The sequence below is a fragment of the Sphaerodactylus townsendi genome, linkage group LG16 (genome assembly GCF_021028975.2).
Source record: "Sphaerodactylus townsendi isolate TG3544 linkage group LG16, MPM_Stown_v2.3, whole genome shotgun sequence".
NCBI lineage: Eukaryota > Metazoa > Chordata > Lepidosauria > Squamata > Sphaerodactylidae > Sphaerodactylus > Sphaerodactylus townsendi.
The window spans coordinates 32,675,319-32,687,835 of NC_059440.1; the positions used below are offsets into that span (position 1 = coordinate 32,675,319).

The 12,517-nt window shown below is 43.2% G+C and overlaps 1 protein-coding gene and 1 long non-coding RNA gene across 2 annotated transcripts in view; one reads left to right on the forward strand and one right to left on the reverse strand.

Moving 5' to 3' along the window:
- LOC125445661 lies at window positions 1-1,400 on the reverse strand. The gene is made up of 3 exons (XR_007246323.1): window positions 1,318-1,400; window positions 265-389; window positions 1-149 (listed from the first exon to the last, which is right to left on the reverse strand). It is a non-coding gene; the product is annotated as an uncharacterized LOC125445661 (long non-coding RNA).
- The window catches only part of CTNNBIP1 (catenin beta interacting protein 1), a 27,781-nt gene continuing 16,237 nt past the window's right edge, over window positions 974-12,517 (forward strand). Inside the window, exons 1-2 of the mRNA XM_048518854.1 lie at window positions 974-1,301; window positions 11,347-11,429. The gene's annotated coding sequence lies outside the window, so the exon portion shown is untranslated. The remainder of the gene's footprint in view (window positions 1,302-11,346; window positions 11,430-12,517) is intronic.

Sequence of the window (12,517 nt, forward strand, 5' to 3'; positions counted from 1 at the left end):
TTTAAGAAATTTCAACATTTATTTCAATATGAACTTTCCTGAGCCAATGCATAGCAGTTGGTAAGACTGTCAAACCAGTATCTGGAAGGCCTCGGTTCGAATCTTCACTCTGCTCATGGGCACTCACTGGGTGGACTTTCAGCCTAAACCTACCTCACAGGGTGGACGTGAGGATAACATGGAGGAAAGATAAACAATGTAAGCTGCTCTGTATCCACAAAGAGGAGAAAGTCTGGGTTTAAAATACATAAAGTGACTGCTCACTTTGTCAGACATGTCGAAATGAGCATCCTTCTGAAGGGATCAGGCCTTGTAACCTGCCCCACAGCAGAGTCTCATTTTGATTTTCAGACATATCTGATGAAGTGAGCTGAGACTCAGGAAAGCACCTGTAAAGATAAAGCCATAATGGCAAACATGCATGTCAAAGGTGACACCCCACAATGTTTTGGGTGTCACGCTGGCGGTCCCTAAAACCTGACAACTGAGTTTCTTTTACTCCCATTTCATTTTTGCAGTTATCTGACGTTTCTTGGTATAACAAATAGCACCCCACGAGACTGGTTGGTATTAAAAAAAAACCGAATATGTAAAGCGGGGGTGTCCAATTGGCAATGCTGGCAGGGACTGATGGGAATCGTAGTCCACGAACATCTGGAAGGCCAGAGTTGGATATCCCTGATGTAAAGCATTGTTTCTCTTTAGTAAAAGAGAGGTGTTAGCAGAGTCACGTTAAGCCCAAAAGATTCTCCATCAATGAGAAAAAGGTTTCCAACCTTCAAAGCGCCTGTTTTTATTTCCCTCCCAGACCCACCCTCAAGCCCCGCCTCCTGCAATAGGCTCCGCCCGCTCCATCCCCAATGCCCGCTCCTCTCCCTTAACCCCACCCACTCATTGGCCACGCCCATTTCGCCTACGTCACCAGTCCTCCCTCTCGGGCCACGCCGAGACAAAAACTCCCGCCCATCCCTCCGCCGGCCATAAGAGGCGACCCGTGGCCACGCCCACTCCTCCCCTCAGCGCTGACCTGAGCCGCCGCCTGAGGCGAACTCCGCTGGCCGCCTCTCAGCGGCCTCGGCGGAGAAGGCGGCGGCGGCGGCAGTGGTTCCCTCCCACCCGGAGTCGCCCAGGCGCCTCCTCCGCTCCCTCCCTCGGTCGCCGCCGCTGTGAGTCACGACGACGGAGGGAGGAGGCAGAGGCGAACCAGGCAGAAAGAGGAGCGGTCGCCTCCCCGCACGGTGCTCTGAGGGGAGAGGCGCGCGCGCAAAAAATACCCGCCCGCCCGCCTGACGACCCTTCAGGTAAGAGCTGCCCTACCTGGCGACGCCGGGAGCCTCGCGCCCTGTCCGGCGGTTGGCTGGCCGGCTCGGCCGCGCGCGTTCTCATTCGCTCGCGCCGACTGCCCCCCCCCCCTCACGCGCCCGCTTGCTCGTGCCCGTCTGCCCCGTAACGGTCACTTCCCTTAGGACGCTCGCGCGCGCGTCCCCCTCCCTCCTCTCCAACCGTCGTTCCTCCCAAGTCCACCATCATGGAGTCACTCTTGCTCTCCCCCTTCATCCGTACCGTTGTCAGTTGGGTCTCTCTTAGGAGTTGCCAACTCCAGGTGGGGACTGGGGACCTCCCAGAGTCTCCAGATCGGCTACCCTGGAGAACATGGCTGCTTTGGAGTGTGGAACTCGATGGTATACCATAGAGTCTAGGGAGGAGAGACTGAAGTCATTTCCACGCCTCATTCTCCATGGGGTGAATGGCAACCCTATATGGTTATTGCTTTGTGGCTTGAAAATATTTTAATAAATGTGTTCTCTTAATTGCGCCTTCCCCACTTATGCCTTAAAATATTTTTATGCCCTTTATATTTGAGGAGCTTTAAAGAGAAGAAGGGTAAGTAAATCTATCTAAGATGTGCTGCCCCCCCCCCCTTCCTAAGACGCTGGGTTTTGGCACTTTCTGTAGAAATAATCTTTCCACTCTCCAGTTCTGATCTCTGGCCTCCCTAAGCTTATTTTTAATCTTTCTGTCAAATGTGCCTTGGAATATGCCTAGATTTTGTCTCCCCAATTTGCTTTTGGTGGGATTTCCTGCCACTCTTGCCCATTCAGCTTTGCATTTCCCTCCATTGCTTTCTTTGCAGGTGCTTAGCCTCTCAAGGTTTAACCCCCAAATTTTCCCTTTCATTCCCACAGCCATTGTTTCCTTAGTTGACTTTCAGTGGAGTTTTTCCAGACTTGTTCTTCCTGAGGACACGCCCCAGTTCTCTGCCTAGAACACAGTTCTGTTCCCTCAGCTATTACCTGCTTATATTGCCAAAGGCTTTCACAGACAGAATCAACTGGCTGTTGTGGGTTTTCCAGGCTGCATGTGGTCTGGTAGCTTTTGCTCCTAACTGGGCAAAATGTCAGAAGCAAAACGCCACCAGATCCACAGCCACATAGCCTGGAAAACCCTGTCACCTGCTTCTTCATTTGGATTTGGGGTCTTCCTCAAGACTGCCCTATTCAACTTCCCTCCTTTATTTTTCTCCATCAGGTGATCTGTTTGCAATTTGATCCCTGAAATCTGCCCCAAAATCATGCAGATGTTGACAGTTTATCAGTGTGGGATGCTTGACCCATGCCTCAAAATTCTACTTATTTTTTCCTAAGAACTCATGCAAGAGGCGGGAGAGGAGACCATTCCCTTCTCTTAAACTATTTCATCTTAATAAACTGCCTCAAGAGCCACATGGCTAAATTCGCTATCATGATCTTTATGACTTCCATTTCTCCTTTTGGGCAGGAGGGAACCCAAGCAGATTGCTGCCCCTCTTGTAGATAAACTGCTTTAAAGGGTAGAAGACTTAACCTTCTCTTTGACCCCCACCACAAATCGCTGAGAACTCCTCCTTTGTTTGCACCTTGAACCTCACCTGACTGGGATTGTAAGAGTGGGACAGTGTTGTTTCTTTCCCTCTGCCATGGCTCTGGCTTAAAACTACCGGCTGTCCCAATGAACAGTTGAAGCCAAAGTCAGAGAAGTGCCAGGAAACTCTCCATAGTCCCACATGAGAATGAAAAAAGGCCTTACACCTTTGAAATATGAAGATTAGTAGCCTTTGGCAACTCTGCTATTTTTTCTACTTTGCTTTCTGTGGAGTTTCCTTTGAGACTACCCTGCTCCAATTTTTCTCTTCTCCCCCATCCCACTGAATGTTGGGACTGCCCTGGGAAATGCATTGTCACCATGCCCACATTTCCTGCAAGTTTCAGGCCTGCCCTTCTGATGTTATCTCCAGATATGTCATATTCTGTTTTCTATATTTAGAAGGTCTAAGGTACAGAAACGCAAGAGAAAATAGTGACTTTACAAGTAGGCTTGAAACAGTATGGTGATGGGTTGCAGCACTTTGTAAACACTTAATGACACACCCCTATGCTCCAGTGATTCTCACCTTCAAACAGAGTTGCCTTAGGGCTGTTTTGCACATTACAAGAGAAAACTGGCCCAGTGTGTTGACTTACAAGTTTGAACAGTTGAAGGGGTGATGTAAATACAGGGAAAAAATGTGGTTGGCAGATTTGTTCATTTAAAATCTTCTTATTCTTTCTTTCACTGAAAAAGTTTATGGTGGATTACAAATCAGTATGCCTCATAGGCATAACAAAATTTAAACAATACAGTGTTAAAATCCTCAAAGTGATACACAAATAAGAAGTTTAACCACAACAATTTAATCAGTGATACTACACAAAGAGTGGTGGTCCTGTGTGTCCCTCCCCATCATACAGCTCCCCCTCTTTAGTCTGCATTTTTATTACATTATGTAATCTTAAAAACAGAAGGAGAAAACAGATTATGTAGCACTAAACTAATTGGATGAAGACTATAATATAGATCTAATAGTAATAATTTCTTCTTCCTTGCTAAGTTTGCATACCCTTATTTTTTTTAAAAGTTATAGGCCCTTACTCCCAAAGGTACTTCATAAAGTAAGCAAGTAGTAGAAGAGTGTAATGGTAATCCTGCATTCAATCTTATGCAGTAGATAATTCCAGATTTCTGGATGAAGTTTTAGTAGTAGATCTTGACTGATGTATGACTTCTTAACCTTACAATTGTTCTTCTCTTGTGCTAAATACTCATGCCATTAATGACCATTGATATAGTCTTTGCATAACCCCTTACCTGTAAGGTTTCGGAAATATGTATTCGTTTGTACTAAGGTTAACAAAATTCTTCCTTAATTTTTTTATCTTGGGGTTATTAGTTGTGTTATATGTGAGTTTGTCTAAGGAAGGAAGTTACACCCTGCTTGAGAACATTTCCTTCCCTGGTATCCTATCTTTTTTTATCCAATGCTGTGAATGTAACAACCAAGTGCCATAAATTAGAACACGAAGGTGACCTTGGTGGGAGATGTGACTTCTGTCAGAGTCCTTTCTGATCCTTGGTTTCTGAGAGAACTTGAGGTGCTGAAGCAGGCTGGTGAAGGCAAACTTGCAGTGGATATTATTGCCCAATAAGGTCCTTTATTTGACTAATCTCTGTAGGCAACCAGTTCCGTAATTTGAGAGCCACCACAGAGTAACCTTTTTGCTCTTCATTCCTCCTCGTTTTGTGTACTGATATTTCTGTTAGAATAAATTTGTTCAATGATTGATGGTACAGTGAAGGGACTTCTATCTGACTAACATTATCATGTGTATCTTCTTTGTGCCTGAAACAAAGCAGTTGTTTCATGAAGTCTTGTGTTGAGAAGACAAGACTGGAATTGCACACCAGAACACTTGGCTGAACACTAGCTGCCGAAGGACCCAAAAAAAAAAATCTGTTGCAGAAGTCTGTTGTGTGACCAATCATTTTTGCCGCTGTTTTGGGTCAGAGACTTCTCAGATAGCTCCTAAAATGTTTCTGATACATATGCAACTAGTCTTACATGATCAGTGCTAGTCTTTCATGATCAGCGCAGTTCTTTATTCGTGATTCTTGAACATCGCTTGGTCCTCCATGCTATATGACAGATAGCTTTTGATTCTATAGGAGAGTTGTCTGATATGACATAAATCTGTAGCACAGATTCTGCAGTAATCGGGAAATTCTGAGTCTTCTGTAGAAATAATCTCCCCTACAGGAATTTTGATGGTGAAGAGCAATTTTGGTTTGGTTTCACTTTGTTTTATGAAATGTTTCACTTAGTCCCAGCTTGGTGATTTAGTTTTCATGTACTATGCCATTTGGAAGATGGCATAACTTAAGATAATGTAGTTGCCTTGAATTCCTGAAAAAGTAAAACATGAAATGATTGAGATATTTACCAAGTGCAAAGAGATCTGAATGTTGCATGGCTCTTGGAATCAACTGGTGTCTGTTTTATGAATTTTTGTTTCAGCTGCTGTTTTTAATGTTTTATGCTGTTTTACTGCTGTTTTTGATTGTTACATTAACTACCTTGATGGAGTTAACATATTCATAGGGAAAGTGGGATATAAATATTCTCAAATCTACATATGACCTAAATGCTGTCATTGCGTAAAAACTCTGCCTGCTCATCTAAATATTACAATTCAAGCTTGTAGGCAGAATGAAGCTGTTCCTTCTCTCATCTTGGAATGAACACTGGCTTCAGTTGCCTAACTTAAGTACATACAGTTATAACAGAAGCTGCCTTTCTCTGCCGACAGTGTTAAGTTGGCAAAAATGTAATAGTTTGCATATGGCTTAAAGTCTGAATAGAGCAACCAGTTCTACAGTAATTCACAGTTAACTGGGCTCCTTGTGGTCAGATGAAATTACCTTGGGAATTTTTGAATTTTGTTTCATTAATGCTCTCAATATGTGTTTTGAAATCTTTTCATGAAAGAAGCTATAGAAACGCAAAGAACCAGGAAGGCAAACTTTTCCCCATTTGTGTTTATCTTAACGTATAGATGGTTTCAGGTAACTTTAAAATGGGTAGGACTGTGAAAACCATATCTAAAAACTGAGCCTGGTTTGAACTACCTTTTGGAGGTTTCAGCATAAAGTCTTATGTGTCTGAAATATTGCACCAAAAGGATTGAGTCCCTGGAAAGCTTTTTATGTTCTGGAAGAAAAAAAATGACAAAGCATTAAGTATTCCAGATCTTACTATTCAATTATAAATTGTAAGTGTTATGGATTCTGTGTCATATCCCTCAAGAGAAGTGAATTAATGCAGTCTCCATCTGCCTGTTGCTGAAGGTCATGAGTTGCATTGAATGAAGGGGGGGAAATATCAGGATGTTGAGTTTCCAGATTTCACTGCTGCAGCTGTTCTGTGAAAGACCTTGCTGTAAATTAATAAAGCTTAATGGTGCAGTGTCATTTAGTACTCTACTATTGTGACCTGAACAGTAACGTTTAAAGCACTCCATGGTATAACTAGAGACGCTAACAATGTCTTGACAGTATTGTTGCCCAAAAATAAGGGAAGCTACTGTCAGCTTTCCTTTTAAACTCCAATTTGCACAGTGCTTCTGAACTTGTTCATCTTTGCCTTTTTCTGTTAATATTTCTCTTAAGCCTTTGTTCTAGAGCAGTGGCTTTCAGACTGAAGCTTAGGTTCCTTAATGAAAACATTTAATCCTTAATGAGAACCGATGAAGGGAGCATTGATTCTCGAGAGCTTATACCCACAAAATTTCATTGGCCTCCAAGGCTCTGCTGGACTCGAATTTAGCTCTTATATTGTAGACCAACTAAATCGCTGCCTGAAACTCTCTTCATGGAAGGCACCGCATGAAACCTCATCGATTGGAAATCCATCAGTGGTATCAGATGAAGAGAGCATTGACTCTGAAAAGCTGATACCTCCAAAATCTTGTTGGTCTGTAAGTGTTACTGGTCTTGAACCTAACTGTTCCCCCATTTCTATTTATATCCTATAGCACTTTTTTCTTGGCATAGATAAAATAACGAAAAACTGTGAAGAGCTTAATATTGGGTTTTGTGGTATCAGTAGTTAGAAAATGTGGTTGTCAAAATACAAAGCCCTCCTTTGGTGCCTAGAGCCAAAGAAAGTTTGTCAACAGCGGATGTTGTAAGAGGCAAACTTCTTAGTGGGTGACCCACCAGCCCCGGCCTTCTGTGCAGGTGAGTGTTGGATATGCGTTTAGTTTGTGGATGATGCTTCAAAAACCTCTTACAGTTAAGTATAAGCCGCCTCAAGCAGGACTTAAGATGTAGCATAGAAGTAACTTGAAATAAAATAATAAATATTCTCAGGAGTTTCTTAGCTGCCATGATAACGAGGAAGAGATTCTCTAAAGATAAAAGTACATACTGAAAACGGTTCTAGATGGACAGTTGATGACATACAGTTGTGTGCTGGGCAGTATTTGTCTCCATTAGCATATATCCTCGTAGTGGAAGAAGGCTGGAAAGGAGGGGTGCTTCTAGACCTCTGCTGCTGTTGTCAGTCTTGATTGTGGTTGTTTAAATTGTCACTGGGTTTTCTTGTATTGTCAGTTTTACGTCATTATTTCATGCTAATGGTAAAGCATCAGCTGTAACACAGTTTAAGGCTACTTGTCCTGAAGGTCTGTGTACTTAAATTAGTTTCACTGTATCCAAGGCTAGTGTCAGCTCTGAGTGTAGTGAGAACTGGAGCTTTGATGCTTTTTGGCTGGCTCCAGTTATTTAGTTATCTCAGTTGACAGCCAGACAGCCCAATCCAAATGGTGTGTGTGTGTGTCTCACTGGGAGTGGTAGAGGGCCGCACAGTGTATTTGCCCATTCACCAGTGCAAGGGGCACCACCACCAGCAGAGAGTGCAGAGGTGCTGGCAGAGAGACACCCCTGAGCTCTGTGACAGTGAAACCTGTAAGTCCAGAGTGCTGTGGAGCAGTATTAGTCAGTTTCCAATGGTGTTCCAGCCTGGGAACAACAGATCCTGGACCTTTTAACTTAAGCTGCACAAACATGCAGTGTAAACCATTGGTGGCAATGAGGTGATACGTAGGGGGGCAGGGATTTAAAGTTTCCCTCCCTTCTGCGCTGCCCAAAACCTCTTTGGAGGCCGTGCAATGCAGCCTTTGCTGTGTGGCCTCTGGCTGCTACAGCACTCTCCCCCCGTGCTTGCCCTGTTACTATACTGGGAGTGCATCTGGGAGTTGGTGCATTCATGGTGCTACCAATCTGGAAAGGTTCTTTTGAAGAAGGCCATGTTTTTTCCTTGGCACCATATTTCTTAAGAACAGCCAACAGTTTATGTTAGAATTTAATTGTGCATATTCTGACAAACTTTCTGCAAGGTAGTCTCAGGCATACAGTTGACATTCCCCAAATGTTAAAATTGGCAGGTCACTCATTCCCACTGCACAAATGAGGAATGAAGGTGAATCGCCGAGTGTCACACCAATCCTTGTTTGACTTGGGCCTGGAACTCAGCTCTTGTCCACTGGGACTATTCTGGCTCTTGGTGGGGCTGTGTAGTGAGTAATGTTGCAGGTCCTGGTGGTTTGACTATTCTACAGCTGTCTTGCTAAGCATAACTGCTTTCCTCTGGGACCTTAGTCATCATTGCCCTTGCTATTTCACATTCTCCCCCATCCTATGTAAATATCATGTTACAGAATACTTCTGGATTGTATTTCTTAGGAGTTCATTTGCAGTTGAACTTTTAAGATTTTTAGTTTTAAATGAAAATCCTTATATATGGCCTCAGATAAATGTTCATGGCTCTGTTCTTTGTTCTGCAGGGAGATAGTTTAGGCTTTGCATAAATTCAGTGGAAGTCTGTTCACTTCCTTTTTCCTGTGTGTATGTTGTGTGTGCTGTGAGACCAGAAAATAATGTAATTTATCACAAAAGTACCTCATTTTTGTGGAGGAACAATGGGTGCGATAACCTGAACAATCCAACAGATTGATATCTCAATGAAGTGAGGCAATTGTCTCTCTTAATTATTTTGTCAGTTGATAACTGTAGCCAGAAATACTAGAATCTGTGTTTCCTGTATTTATGTAGGGTTGTAATTCAGTAGACTATGATTGCAGTGTGTTTGGGCCATGTTTTCATCCTTCTAGTTCTAAGGGATAAGCTTTTTTGTTGGCCTGGTGTAGTGGTTAAGAGTGACAGATTTTCAGCCCTGTTCTAAGGCTGAAAAATGCCCCCTCGGCTTATACACGAGTCACTGCTTACCAGCCTTACCAGCCGGCTCTTCAGGCCTCTGCCGAGGCTGGGGGTGTGGCCGGGACGACCTCCCTGCAGCTGCATAAGCCACTTGTTGCTGCTCTGGAGGGTGAAGGGGAACCCTGGCTGGCTGGGCTTCCTCAAACCCTGGGAGGCAGAGGGAGCTCCTTATTTGGGCAGTGACTCCCCCTGATGTCATTGCCCAAATAAGGAGCTCCCTCCACCTCCTGGTTGCCTGGGCTTCCTCAAACCCAGCCAGGAGGTGGAGGGAGCTCCTTATTTGGGCAGTGACATCAGGGGGAGTCACTGCCCAAATAAGGAGCTCCCTCTGCCTCCCAGGGTTTGAGGAAGCCCAGCCAAGGGGAGCTCCCTCTGCCTCCCGGCTTATACAGGAACATTTTCCCAGGTTTCGGTAGTAAAATTAGGTGCCTCAGCTTATACAGGAGTCGGCTTATACACGAGTTTTTTATGCGGTAGTCTTCTTTGCTCTGTAGCAGTCACATCAAGGACATTTAACTTTACTTAGATTCCATTAATTGTTTGCCCACATTAAACTTCAACATATAGACGTTTGAGTTAAGTACAATTACTTGAAAGAGAATGCATTTGTAATAATGACAAATGAGACCGGTAGAGCTGGCTATTAAAGCTGATACAACATAAGTGGATATTAATTCTTGTGTTAATGAAGGTGTAACTCAAGTGTAAAGTGGCTTCCCACAATTCTGTATTGAGAGAGAGAAATAAATCTTTGAACTATACTGGAGTTGAAAAGGGCAGCTGATTACTATAAGTGATTTGGTTGTCAGTTTTGTCCTTTAGGTAGTGAAGATAGGGACCAAATTTCTAATAGTGCTTTCCTTGGGGGATTTTTTTGCTTGGAATTATTCTTCTAATCCCTTTAAAAGGGAACCACTGGTTATTGCCAGTCTTTCCTAATGCATTCCATTGCAGAGTAGGCTCACAGGAATTTCAGCTGCAGTGTACCCTTTTGGGGAAGACATTCATGGGGATTAGTTTGGCATCTTTTCCAGATGCTTTGTGGGATAGCAGAAATAAGCTGACTCTTAGGATTACCAGTCTCTGCTATCTGATGGAAAATGACATGTGTGTCTTTCTTAAATAAAGTCATTTTCTCGCTGTGCTCCGAGGAATCTGACTTCTGTGGACACTTATTAGTGTTCCTAGAGATCTGATCACTAATGGCTGGCAAGCTTCCTTGGACGGCAGCTTACCCACCTGCCAGTGATCTCACCCCCATGTGTAACCTCAAGTGAGCATTAAGCTTCTTCTAGGGCACCCTTGGAGATTGCACATGGAAGCTGAGGTTTATCAGGCCTGGTCAGAGTTTTATGTGAACTGGCTTTGTACACCTACTTGCAGCAGAATCGTCCATAATATGCAAAGTTTCCATAGCAGACAAATGAAAGGTAAAAACGTCCAAAGCGTACACTTGCTTATGATAATGTAAATTCCTTCTGTACTTACAGAGGCTTGTGGTAAATTGTTTTCCTTCTACATGGTGTTCACAAATTCTAAATGAAATAGTAGACCTTTGTCTGGGTAATATCACTTTAGACTGCAGATGGAAAGTCATATGAATAAAGTGTTCCTCTAAATAAAAACTTTTCTTCTGAATGTTTTATGCAACAGAAAACTGGCATCTCTAGGAGAGTTCAAAACCAAGAATACATTATCCATGATCAGGTGCTGCTAACATACCGGTAATTAGTGCTTCTCAACAAGCTAGGTCATACTCTTCAATAGGGTCTTATCCCTGTAACCAAATCCATAGAGAATGTTTCCACAAAAAGGCAAGTGCTTTTCCCCCCCTGGTGCCAGCTGTGAGTAGTCCACTAGGGAGACTGCACAGATCACATTGGTTTGGCGCTTATCCTGCCAACTAAGGGTGCAGATGTGAGAGGGGAAGACAACGGGGTAGATATTTTTTCTAACTTTGTTGAACTGGGCACAATTAAAAGGTTGAATTCTTGATGAAAGGAAACAAGCTTGACTTCTATGGGTAATGTTTTCTCCTCCGCTTAGAGTCTATGTTTTTATCTATCTAAATAACAAAGTTTTTTGGAACTGGTTTACAAACAGATTTATATGGAGGATGACTCTGATGATTGTTAAGTACTTCAATGGCTTCAAAACATCTGAAGTATCTTGGTCTGCTTCAGGCTGAATATTATAACGGAGCGTCTGTTCCCACAGGGTGGCTTCTTGCAGTGTTTCCAAACCAAGAATTGATCAGAGCTGAGCATTTGACTGAATTTTTCCTGAGCATAAAGAATCAGGTAAGCAGCAGCAAAATATTTTAATGGTGTGAGCCCAGGGTTTTTCCTCTGAGCCCCAATGCATGTAATAAAACCTGTACCACCATTTAATGCTGTTCTGACTCGTGACAGATATTGGAGCATACAGGAGAAACTCATGATGCATGGATTTTCTTTTCTGAACTGTGCCAGTTTTATTCCATCTTGGACAGAATTTCAGACACACAATAGGAAGTTAGAGTCCAGTAGCACCTTAGAGACCACCAATAATGTGAATATACAGTGTGAATACATCTTAGAATGACCTTTTTGTCTATTTTTAGTGATTCTGCTGTTTGGCTGTTTGGCACACTTTAACTTCCAGCAGTATTGCATGGACACTACTTGTTTAAGCAAGGGCAGCCCAAAAACTCAGACACTTAGAATAATGTCCTAAAGTTTTCCCATGATGAGATAGTTTGTTATCTAGAACTTGTAGAGGCATGCAAGCAAGCTGTAGGGTGCTGTCTTGACTTAACTTGTCAGTGGTAGTGCAGAAAAAAGCAACCCAGTGGCTGCCTGAACTGAGTCCAGATTGTTTCAGTTTACTTTTTGGTTTCCATTTTAGTCTTGCTCTGACTCCTTCTACCTCTTTGGTTAGTAATGAAGCGAGGAAGGTTGCTGCAGATAGATGAAGGTCGCCTATGCAGTATTTGGTTTCTAGATTCTTGTATGCAGTGCCACCTGCTGGTGTTTCCTCTTCTGTGGAATCATTTACTCTATTTCCAGAGTGATCTTCTTGATCAGTAACAATTTCCCCAAAAAATATTCTCAGTTATATGTTATGGCTACTTTAGCTAATGCAAACATCCATCCTCCTGGTCTCACCCACCATAGTCATAACCAGCCACTCATACCCAATAAATGTTGCAGGATTTCTCAGAGCTACTTTGGGCGTTGATGGTTCTCTGGAAAAGAGAATTTGATAACTATGGAGCAGTTCCAGAGCTTTATGTGTGCCAGTCCTGACAGAGTGAGGTGTCTAACGAAGTTGTTCGTGGCATGGAGTTTCTGAGGCCCTCCTCAGGAACATCTGGTTGCCTTGAATGGGTTAAGATGAAGGACTTAGC